The 12,827-nt window shown below is 42.8% G+C and overlaps 1 long non-coding RNA gene across 4 annotated transcripts; it reads left to right on the top strand.

Annotated features, from left to right (window-relative positions):
* Positions 1–3,511: 3,511 nt before the first annotated feature.
* LOC123116558 (uncharacterized) lies at positions 3,512–7,593 on the top strand. 4 transcript variants are annotated; one of them, XR_006457120.1, is made up of 5 exons: positions 3,512–4,092; positions 4,928–4,968; positions 5,932–6,130; positions 7,063–7,155; positions 7,237–7,593. It is a non-coding gene; the product is annotated as an uncharacterized lncRNA (long non-coding RNA). The 4 variants fall into 4 exon arrangements; XR_006457118.1 differs by having other exon boundaries at positions 5,932–7,155; XR_006457119.1 differs by having other exon boundaries at positions 3,513–4,092; positions 7,063–7,593.
* The last annotated feature ends 5,234 nt before the right edge of the window (positions 7,594–12,827 follow it).

Raw genomic sequence — 12,827 nt, 5'->3', positions numbered from 1 at the left:
AGTGGGAGACTGAAGGAAATATGCCCTAGAGGCAATAATAAAGTTGTTATTTTATATTTCCTTATATCATGATAAATGTTTATTATTCATGCTAGAATTGTATTAACTGGAAACTTGATACATGTGTGGATACATAGACAAAACACCATGTCCCTAGTAAGCCTCTACTAGACTAGCTCGTTAATCAAAGATGATTAAGTTTCCTAACCATAGACATGTGTTGTCATTTGATGAACGGGATCACATCATTAGGAGAATGATGTGATGGACAAGACCCATCTGTTAGCTTAGCATATTGATCATTCAGTTTTATTGCTATTGCTTTCTTCATGTCAAATACATATTCCTTCGACTATGAGATTATGCAACTCCCGGATACCGGAGGAATACCTTGTGTGCTATCAAACGTCACAACGTAACTGGGTGATTATAAACATGCTCTATAGGTATCTCCGAAGGTGTTTGTTGGGTTGGCATAGATCGAGATTAGGATTTTTCACTCAGAAATCGGAGAGGTATCTCTGGGCCCTCTCAGTAATGCACATTATAAGAAGCCTTGCAAGCAAAGTGACTAACGAGTTAGTTACAAGATGATGTATTACGAAACGAGTAAAGACACCTGCTGGTAACAAGATTGAACTAGGTATGTGGATACCGACGATCGAATCTCGGGCAAGTAACATACAGATGGACAAAGGGAATTATGTATGTTTTCATAACGGTTCGACCGATAAAGATCTTCATAGAATATGTAGGAGCCAATATGGGCATCTAGGTTCTGCTATTGGTTATTGAAACGATTGACAAGGGGTGTCTAGAGGGGGGTGATTAGACCCTCAACAAACAAAGTTGGCAGTTTTTAAGTTTTTCAAGTTGAGGTGGTAGATCGACACAATTTCAAGCTCACACAATGCAATTGAAGTAAGCATGCAGCGAGTATATGAGCAGGATTGGAGTGCAACTTGCAAGCAAGTAAAGAGATGGGATTGGAGTGTACAAACGCAATTGGAGACATGAAGAATTTTGGCATGGTTCCGGTAGGTGGTGCTATCGTACATCCACGTGGATGGAGACTTCAACCCGCGAAGGGTAATAGTTGCGCGAGTCCATGGAGGGCTCCACCCACGAAGGGTCCACAAAGAAGCAACCTTGTCTATCCCATCATGGCCATTGCCCACGAAGGACTTGCGTCACTAGGGTAGATCTTCACGAAGTAGGCAATCTCCTTGCCCTTACAAACTCCTTGGTTCAACTCCACAATCTTGACGGAGGCTCCCAAGTGACACCTAACCAATCTAGGAGACACCACTCTCCAAAAGGTAATAGATGGTGTGTTGTTGATGAACTCCTTGCTCTTGTGCTTCAAATGATAGTCTCCCCAACACTCAACTCTCTCTCGCAGATTTGGCTATGGTGGACAGATGATTTGAGTGGAAAGCAACTTGGGAAAGGCTAGAGATCAAGATTCATATGATAGGATTGGAATATCTTGGCCTCAACACATGAGTAGGTGGTTCTCTCTCAGAAAATGAGTAGTGGAAGTGTAGGTTTATTCTGATGGCTCACTCCATGAATGAAGAGTGGGTGGAGGACTACAAAAAAATACACTTCCGTGATGATACGTGTTTGTCACAGTAGGTCGCGTTTTTTGTCATGCATGTACATCAATGACAAATTTATGACAGAATCAAGATAGTCATACCTGTGCTGTCGTAGAAGTGTTCCATGACATTACCAAAATTATCATCACGGAAGTGTCCACTTCCATGATGATAAATCACCCATCACAGAAGTGCTTTCGTCAAGGGTGACCGACACGTGGCATCCACCATAACGGAACGCCGTTAACTTATCGGGTCGGGTTTTGGATCCGATAACCCGTTAACAGCCCCGACCAATGGGGATTTTCCACATGTAAAATCATCATTGGCTAGAGGAAACACGTGTCGGCTCACCGTTGGGACAGATGTCATCCACTCATTGGACAGAAGGCGTCTATGATACGTCGACACGTGGCACGGCCCAACAGAGGCCCATTCCTGTGAAAAGGCCGGCCCGTTTGACTTGGTCAAAAGGTGGCGGGCCGGCCCATGTAAAGCCTGTTAACGGCCTATTCACATATAGCCCATTTACAGCCCGCTAACCCAAGGCCCGTTACACCCTATCCGAATTAGGTCCAATAGCGTCATCTGGGCCACCCAATATGATTCCAGCCCATTTTCACTTCTGGCCCATGTATGGCCCATGACGTCTTTCGGCCCATATGAGGCCCTATGTAACTCTTGGCCTATTAACGGCCCGTGGTGAAACTGGCCCATAATGAACAGTGTATTACTTTATACCCATTAACGGCCCATGGTGAAACTGGCCCGTAATGAGTGTATCACTTTATACCCATTAAGGGCCCGTTATTCCGTTGGGCCGTTTCCAGCCCATGTTATCTTTTGGCCTTCTCAGAGCCCATTTATTCTTGGGCTCATTTCCAGCATTCGTTTACTTACGGCCTGTTACTGTCATTTTCTGTTTATGGGCCAAATTCAGCCCGTGGTTACAGTCAGCCCATTTGTGGTTCGTTAACACGTTGGGCCGTTTTCATAGCGTCATGAAATACGGCCTATTAATGATGGCCTGTTATGGTCGGCCCATGAACGGACGATTCCAACTCTAGCCCGTTTACGGCCATAATGCGGCATGTTATTGGCCCATGTTTGGCCAATCGATCATACTGCCCGTATAAGGCCCATTGATGATACGGCCCGTAAAAGGACCATTGTTTCTATGGCCCATAGAAGGCCCATTGTTTCTACAGCCCGTAGATGGCCCACTGTTTCTATGGCCCGTAGGAGGCCCAGTGTCACTACAGTAAATATTACCCATGGTTATTGCGGCCTAGTTTAAAAAAATAGGTTATTGCAGCCACTAGCAAACCGCGGAAAAAGAACTGCAATGACTACAAGCAAACAAATAAACAAGACAACAAGGAAATAAATAAGCAAGCAACTTACGCTAGGCTATCACGGCTATCACACATATTACATCCACTGGGCATCAAAGTTCGCCACTAGTGCAAATAAACGCGACGACAAAAGAATATACAAAACTGAGAGCACTTCAGAAGGCACTAGGCCTGGCCAGGTCAGGCCCCCCAAACAGCTGAAGAAGCTGAGTAGACCTCAGTTGTGTCAACGATAGATGCATCAACACTAGATTTAAGGCATGATGGTGCGCACGGCAGTCCTCTGACATCACTACACCACGACACCACAACAAAGACATGCATCTGTTGGTATAGGTGTACATTACCGACACATTATTTGTCCGTAACAATGCCGACACACTAATGATCGAGGTTGCTCTGGTCTTTCGATGATCTGTGTGTCGGTAATGCATGACCGGTTTGCAGACATACTATGTGTCGGTATAAGATTTTTGTTGTTACATTATCTGTCGCTCTTGCTTTGCGATAGAAAGAGTGTCGGCGTAGTTTTGGGCCTGGCCCACCTATTTTGGGCTGCACGGGACAAGTTGCGCGTGAGGGACTGTCCCGGTCTGCTCAATCCCCTGCCCCATCTTATCTCTTACTCCCACGCCACACTCCCACCTAAACCTAGGTCACCCGCCGCTGCCGCCGCCGTTCTCTGACCTGCCTGCCGATTTGCTCGCGCTGCCTCCTTTCCCATCAACGGTGGCACTTCCCGAAGCTTCCTTCTACCATGTGGTGCTTCCCCACGGTCCAAGCCCAAGGTGCCGCCTCATCGTCGCAGCAGAGGATCCCCTCCACCGCACATAGCCGAGGAGTCAAGTCGACCGCCGTCGAGGATCCGCGCCGCCAACCGCCAGCGTGTAGTTGACCGCCGCCGAGCAGCCTCGCCGTACTCCCTCAAGATCCAGGCCACTGTAGGTAAGATTCATCAGGCTGATGTGCTCATGCCTCTGCTTCTCTGACTACCTGCAGTGCCACCTGAAGGTTCGATCTAACCCACGGTGACGCTGTCCGCAACTGAGGAGCCACCCTGCCCTCTGCATTCAGAGGTTCTGCCCCGCCATCCCTTTTGCACCACCAGTGAGGGCCCCAAAATTCAGCCCCTGCAGGTAAGCTTGAAAACAGATCCATCCTTTTCTTTTCTGCTTCATATGTTATTTCTCGTTTGTCCATGAATGTGATTGCCCCTGAAATCTTTTTGGTTCATCGATTATCTGAACAAGATCATGTCAGTCTATTTGAGATTGGAGATTTTAGAGTACTAATCATCCATCTCTCATTATACGGTTAGGGTAAATTAAGTATTTAGTTGATTTCTGGACAGATTGAAGTATATATATTTTACTGACTAGTGTTACATGCTATGTTATTATATGTTTACGTAATTCTTACAGTCCCATCTACACTTTTTATTTACTTAGATCTGTTACAACTTGCAACTCTTCGTTCTTGATTAGAACCGTCATGTTATTTTAATGTTGTTTTTCTTGTTGTTGTTTTGGGATGTGTTCTGCAACAGCTTCTGTTTCTGCAACAGCTTCTGTTTCAGAGAATGCTTTCTAAAAGACTGTGCACGATGATTAGTAGATTTGTCCACCATGTCTTGGCCTGGGTGTTTTGTGGATTCAACGAGATTTCGTTATATGTCACTTGCTCTTCCATGGGTGTCGTGCCTATCTAGAAACATGTTACTGGTTTTAGTTCAGGCTAGCTTTCTGCTCATAGGTAGAACTTTGCATCTGATGTCAACTTTAATGAGGTTTGACTATTTTTGGGGATGTTCTGGAGCTTGTGGACTGTATGCTTGTAGCTGAGCTCAACCTCTGAGGCCTCTCCCTTCTCTTATCACATTTATATCTAGCATCTAGTCTCAGGTTTCACTATTTACTAATTACTACTACCGTTGAAATGATTGGGTCTCAATCTTCCTATTTCCCTTTGCAGCCTGCAAGGATCCCCAACCATGCTGGGTGCTAATGCCCGAGGTATGTACTGCTTGGATTTGCTCAGCTAAAGAAATATAGCACAATCATGATGTGTATCGACAATTGGTTCATTATGGCTAGAAGCCCTTTTTTAGTCTCAAACTTCCTGGGGGAGACTAGCGTGATTTTTGGGCTTCACATAAGATATGCAATCCGGCCACCTGGACCATTGGATGTGTCAAGGCTGCAAAGCCTGATCGTTTTATGCAAAACCCCATGTTTTTATCTCTGTTTTGCATGTGATCACACACTTTTATGGTTTTGCATAAACCACCAGTGCGAACATTACATTTCCTAGTTAAGTACTCATCCATGTTCAGTCTGTAGTCTATAATGTACTCTGTATATTGCTCAAAAAGATAATCATACTCTGTATTTTGCTGAAAAAAAAGTTCTACTCTGCAATCCAGTACTCACTGAAAGCATCCAAAAACTGCGTTAGACAATTTTCACTAAACCTGCACGTTCTAGACCCAAATTTTATCTAACAAAAACATTAAAGCTCTAACAACAACACTAGAAGCTGTACCACCTAATTGAGATCATTAAGTCAACAAGAAATAGAATAAGTATATTTACAACATATGCACCAGTCATGTTTTTGAAGATGCGATGGCGATCCCTTTGAATCCGTATTTCAATCATGCAAGAAAGGAACCATTTAAAAACCATTATGGACAAACATTTTCATTTTGTTCTTTGGACAAATACGGTGGGCATGCCAAGGCTGGCAAGGGTGAGGTGGCATTATGCATCATAAGCACCTGAATCAGATGGTCGCGTAATTATTTATCATTCATTGTTTTCAGACAAAATGTTTATTCCATGGCTGGTAATGTTAAGGCTCTTCTATTACTTCTCAAAGCAACCTTTGTAGCAATGTTGATGCTGCATGCTTGCTGCCAATTTGATTCTGCATTTAGTACTATGCAAGTGAACTAAGAAAGTGTTGTTTCTTTTCAGTCTAGCAAAGCATCATTGTGCACTTCTAGAACAACTATCATGGAAGTATGGAACTAATGCTAGCAAAACTACTCTGTGTTATCGCCTGAGGAAAAAGATGGAACTTTATTTTCCTGCCCAACATTCTTTTGGAATCTCCTTTTTTATATGCCATGCTTTTTCAAGCTAGTACAGATAAAGATCTAGCCACAAAGATAAGGTAATTTGTTTCTAATCTACTACACCTTATATATTCAGAGGTACAAAGGGAGCTTCTATATATGATTTTATTCTCAATTCCAACATAATTGTTCAGTTGAGCTACTGAACTTGCTGACAGGAAAATGCTCAGGGGTAACAACTTGAAAATTTTCTAGGTAACCAAATAAGATATGCTGACGGTTTAAAAGTTGTTGTTTTAGCCAGACCACATCCTATTTGTGTCAGCCTACTATATTCTACAGTTACACTAAGAACGGAAGTACACCAGTACCAGTTTGTTTAGGTCACTACAACATTGTGGCTATAGTGGGTGGATTAGGATGCAACATCTGTTTGTATCTGCTGGTATGGCAATTTTGTTGCTTGCTAGAAGATGTTCATCTCCAGCGTTTATTGCAGTTTCAAAAAGCAGTTCAATCACCTCGTAATAGTTATGGTGTAGTAAGATTTGGGTTAAATATCGGTTTGATACACGTTGAATTTTGACTTAGTCTCCAAATAGAAGTTATAGTGTACTTCTTAAGCTTTCTAGAGAGTATTTATTTGTGTATTTTTACTGGGCAGTTTGAGAGCAGCGACCACCTCAAGTTTGCTGTCCAAAAATTAGTATCTCTATTCGGACATGATACTACAAAAGAAACAATGCATTGATACTTTCCCAGTTCCTTGTATGTTTGCTTGCCATTTACATATTTAACCTTCCAAAATAGGGCCACGAGTCATGTCAGGAATGCCATTGTATTATTACCATACTTGAACTGCTGGCCGACGATGGTAATTCAGACAGCTATATTATTTGCATTGCTAAACTATCCTGGTATATATTTAGGATCCTACGCTACTTATTTAGATTACAAATAAATTTTTCATGTTAATGTTTATGTCGGTATATGTGCCAGCTTACACCCAGATTTGTTTTACCTTATGCAGAAACTATTGGATACTTTACATCAAGCTTGACCAAGTATGTCCCTTGTTGCTGTTGTTATACCTGGCGATAGAGCTCTATTGGTTTCTTCAAAGGTGGCATGCCATGATTGATTTATTACTCTGTAGAGTGTGTAAAGGTTTTTCTATTTATGACTATTTGGTGCTTTTATCTAGCAAGGCAGTAAGTTCTTTTGCAGGGACAAATGGCAGAAAATAGCAAGTCCACAAGTTGATCTAAGATGCTCCGTGATCGCTTTTGTTGATAACATGGTTGACACCTTTTGTTCATACAAAAGTTCATGTTGGCTTGGTGATCGAAGAATTGGTCTCTGCCATCAAATTTGTAGTAGTCAGTGATCGAACAATTGGTCTCTTAGGATCTTAGCCATCAAATTTTGCAACAACTTGTCTTGTATGTCAAACTGATGTATTTCCTTGATGGTTGTAGCTATCTTGAGCGAAGAAAACAAATGAATCTTTATATATGTTGAATGAATGTATGGATGAATGGCAGTTTGTGATGAATAGAAGAGTGCAATTGTGTATATGCATTGTGTACTAAACATGAATTAAATATTATGAATGTGATTTAATGTTAAAATATGGTTTATTTGCATCTGTGCTGAAATGTATTACCCAGGCAACAAATGTGTTGGGAAATTATTGGATGTTGCACTTTTTGTCGGCATATCACACTAACATATGGATTGTCGCCATAACAATGGACATTGCTATATCTGTCGGGATAGCACATTGTCAGATTATCTGTCGGTGTTGTGGTGTCTGTCGGTGTAGAAATGTCTGTCGGTGTAGATCTCACTAGCATTGTCATAATGTCTGTCGGCATAGTTTTATCTGTCACCATAGACCTTTCCCGGCACGACTATAGGCGACAGCTCCTTTCTGTCGGAAAAGGTCTTTACCGACACTAAATCTGTCGCCTTAGGTGACATATGCCGACAGATTGTTTGACGCTGCTTTTAGTGTCGTGGTGTAGTGCATCTTCATTGCATCTTTGACTTCAAGTCGGAGCTGAGCAGAAGCAAGCCTTTCCGCTTTAAGTTGAGACTGAAGAAGTCGAACTGACTGAGGCAGCGACTACACAGAGGTTGTCTCACGCCTGCTGGTGAGTAGCTTCAACTCACTGTCTTCATCAAGACAGGACCTTGGGGTCATCTCGCTGTCCTCAAAATGGTTTGGCTCACTATCTTCCCTAAAGTTCTGCCTGGCATAAGAGATACGACTCTGAAAGAGAAACAAGGAGACATGTAACAGGTTTCACAATTATATAAGCAAATAAATGGATCTATTCTGGTAGTTTTTACAACTACAATTTGAAACTGGTAGTTGTTGCAAACATCCAATCAGATGTAAACAGCAAAGCAAACAGCAGTGGAGGCAATGATGCCTATCCAAATCTATACTAGAACAAAGTTTGAAGGCTTGAGAAGGATGAACTTACATTACATTTTAACACGGGCTGGACAAAGCCCTTCTCCATGTTGATGGAAGGATAATTCAATAAATTCCTCAAAGAAAATTCTTTATAAGCGTTGCCATTATTCTACATTTTGCAAAGAGTAAATGATCAAATAATATTGGAAGAAACAGAGGATAATGAAGCTCAGGTGCAGACTAATGATACATAATCAAATAGCAATTAATTAAGTACAGCGTTACAAGGCAAAAGGGAGAGAGGTACTGACAAGAGCAACGCAGAGCCCATTATTGTTTTGAGATCGTATGATCCTTTGAGCAACAAGATTCATCTGAAATTAGTTTTCATACAAGAGAGAAGGTAAGGCACAAGCAGAAATTTAGGAGTTCAAATTTTGAATTGATATCATAGACAGTACCTGACGCTGGGCTCCCAGCAGTTCTAATAGGGGTTTGGCCACTGGAGTAGGGGTAAAGTGTGGTACAGTTGGGCCTGTGTTTTCTGTGGCTGCTGATCTATCTGATTTAATAGGTACCACTACCTTTTCCAAATACCTAGTTTGTACTCCTTGAGGATCTGCACTCACCCTCTTCCTTTTGGACATCTATCACGAAAGAACAACATTTGACTGAAAAACATAGTGTGACGACACATGGAATAGGTACAGAAAATGGATAGTTATGGCATATACTCATATATGATGCTTAAACTAAGCAGATGGTGTAACAAAGTAGAAGAAATGCAAGAGGTCAGATGCAAAATATGTGCGACCAATACAACTTTGCAAAGTTAGAGCAAGCACCTTGATGGGTGAATAAGATAGGCCATCCTCCACCATGCCAAGTTTGTTAGCCAGTGGATCATTCCGCAATATTCCTCTCGTGCGCCCATTCTCATATTCATTTTGATAATGTTCAATATCTGACATGCATGAAAACATAAAAACAAGTGAGATTTTCTTTGTAATGCAGAAGTGATTCTAATCCAATACTGCCTCCCTGTAAACCCCTTTGTGCTATCTCTGCAATTCTTTTAAAAGATGCCATGCATGCTGTAATTTGTTGTGTGCATTAATATAATGTGGCCTACTCCTCAAAATATGAGAGCTCCAGAAGTGATGACACTTCGCAGATGATAGCTTCAACATATAGTAAAGAAGAACAAGTCGACCTGACCTGACAGATTCAAAATATACTAAGGGAGAACAACTCGACCTGACCAGTCGACCGCAAGAGAAGAGTATCATCTTAAAGAAGAGCAGAAGAGCAAGCAGATTGAAGATATTACAAGTGTTTCAATACAATGTCGGTTGGCCACCCATGATGAACCAGAGCGCACAGAGAAATACTATTCTTTCCGGTCTCTCCATATGTGGCTCACATGCATTTCGAAACTAAAGTAGGAACATTTAGCTAACCAATTAAACATCTCTCAGTTTTACTAATATCAGCAATAATATCATATATGAATTTGTACAACTAAGCTTGTTTAGCTCGATGGGTGGAGCAGTGCTATTACGACACGAACCACGTAGGCTGATTGTGGTCATCATAAAATGGGGAAAACATAAGCATGATCAGTACAGTGTTGACCGTGGCAGTGGGATGGCAGATCTGAAGCTGCAAACCGCGCAAAGGGTAGTTAGCAACCGATGTTTGCTTTGAAATAACAACTAAGATTTGGTATGGACAAGAAAGTACGGTCAACAAGTGACAAAGAAATGCAATTATGCTGTCTCTCTATATGTCGCGACATGCATTTGGAAACTCAAGTGGGACCTTTAGCTAACCAATTAAATGTGTCGGTTAACTAATATCAGTATCATATCACAATCATATTTGAACAACTAAGCTTTCGAATTCTGAGTGTTGTGTTGTTTAGCTTGAAGGGTGGAGTAATGCTAGTACGACAGAAAGCACCTACGGAGATCATAGTAGAGTAGATAAAAGGGGAAAACCCTAAGCATCAAGAGAAAAATCAGGAAAGTGGAACTAGCTGGACCAGTGGGTGGCGCACATGCTTTTCGAAACGAATATAGGAACATTAGGTGACCAATTAAACGTTCTCTGTTTTAGTGATATGAGCATCATATCAGATTCGTATTTGAACACGTAAGCTTTGGGTTGAGGTCTTGAGGAGCAGTGCTAGCACGACACGAAGCACCTACGATGATGGTAGTGAATATAAAGGGGGGAAACCATAAGCTTTACGAGTATAGTGCCCGTGCCATGGCGGATCTGAAGGTGCAAACCGGACAAAGCTACTTCGCAACCAATGTTTGCTTTCAACTAGCCACTACGATTTGGTACGGACAAGAAAAGTACAGTAAACAAATTACGATCTATTTTCCGGGTGAGATCAATAACTTAAGCACATATGGAAGAGTACCACCTCTCTTGCGACGCCGTGTAGGCCTATGCTGATACGTTGAGGGTGCTGCGGGTGCGATGGCTGTCGGCGGCGGGGAAGAAGACTTTAGACGGCAGACGGCCGGGTCGGGGGATATATCCTGTTGCCGTGGACGAGGCGGTCGTAGGAGCGGCAACGGCAAGGTGGACGACGGCGCCGATGAAGCGAGAGGAGGCGATGAAAGGATCCTGGTCCAGCGCCGTGGATGAGAGACGTCCATCTCTTGCAGTGGACGACGGGGTAGGGGTAGCGGCTCCGGCAAGGTGGAGGATGGGGTGGCGGACGGAGGAGGCTGGCCGCAGTGCGGAGGTTGTCGTGCCGCCGATGGTGTATGAATGGGGAAATGGAGGGGAGGGGGGGATCTCAAACTTTGGGACGCGCTTCTCTGAAATGGGGGAAAGTTACGAACTTATCCCCCGTTTAAAATTTCAGACATCGCGTCGGTTGGGGATAGGACGGTAATCTCGCATCTCCCAAATATTTGCCGGTAACTATTTCGGGCGAGGAGAGGGTGTTTTGCCGCCCATGGTTGGCGCCCATGGTGTATGAACGGGGCTGACAGGTAGGGCGGTTGTGTCACGTCTGATGGAAGTTACACATCTGCCCCTATTTAAAATATTAGCCTACATCGATTTCGGACGAGGAGAGTTTGTTTTGCCGCCCACCGTGTATGAATGGGGAAATGGAGGAAGAGACACATGTCTTTCGGACGAGCTTGAATCAAATGTGTTTTGCCGCCCACGTTTGGCGCCCACCGTGTCTGAATGGGCTCAGAGGCCGTCGTGTCACGTCTGATTGAAGTTACTAGTCTACCCCTATCGACAGCAGTGTAAATCCGGTCGATAAGGATGTCAAGTGTCAGGGGTAGACAGTAATTTCCATCTCGCAAACACTTGCTTCGGGCAGCCCACAAATTATAGTGGGTGTTTAGCCGCTTCGTTCAAAACTTGGGAGAATTAGCATTCACGTTTGCCCTGGGACCTGGCAAACTAAATTCAAATCCAGTTTGTATTCGATTACGAATATCCACAGATAATTATACGTTTTGTTATTTATTTCTTCAAAACCACAACAAAGATTTATTCCACCTTTATATATGATTATGATTTAGAAATGCCGTGATCTTCGAATTCAGTAGGTTGGATACACTCTGATTCAAACAGTTATTTCATCCAATACAATATGCTCACACGAAAAACAGTTCACCTTATGTCAATCATACAAGTACTGAGGATTACCTCGCCTAAAAAATTCGGATCATTACAACACATGGACAACATGGAATTCCGGACAACATAGGGGGTCTTGCAACATAATCCATTCAGAGACATGACACAACATGCAAGTACAATAATCTAATGACAATTTCAACTGGTATCTAAAGAAGAACCGGGATTACCTTGGGCTTCAGATAGCAGAAACAGCAGGACCTCCTCCGTCTTCAAATGCAACATTCTTACTTCCTCCAATTCTTGGGTTGCTTGCATAATGCGTGCCGCTAATTCCGTAATTTCCAGCCTCAAGATAAAGATTACCTCATTCATGGCAGCCACACCATCTCTTTCTGCCTCTAGTAGAGCCTCAAGCACTATAATATCTGTGCTCAGACTGCTCTCCGGCGGTGTTGCCTCTGAACTGCTACCATCTGGTAACATGGATGGCGCACTGCTTCCACAAATAGATTCTGGGGTTGTACATTGTGTCCTAGTGTGAACGGCATCCTGAAAGGTTTCCGCTGGACATAAGTAAGAGATAGTTATCGTATGATCCAGGCAGTAAGCTTACATGGTAAACGACGGACGAATTATTGCCGAGCATGGCAAACTATATTTAAATGGTTCGAAGCAGCATCAGCCGAAAAGAAATTAAAATGGTAAGATGAAAGTTGAAAGGGAGTGTACAACCGCTATATTTAAGT

The sequence above is a fragment of the Triticum aestivum genome, chromosome 5B, assembly GCF_018294505.1.
Source record: "Triticum aestivum cultivar Chinese Spring chromosome 5B, IWGSC CS RefSeq v2.1, whole genome shotgun sequence".
Classification (NCBI taxonomy): domain Eukaryota; kingdom Viridiplantae; phylum Streptophyta; class Magnoliopsida; order Poales; family Poaceae; genus Triticum; species Triticum aestivum.
Note: the sequence above shows the minus strand (reverse complement) of the source record. Positions and strands in the feature narration are given on the sequence as shown.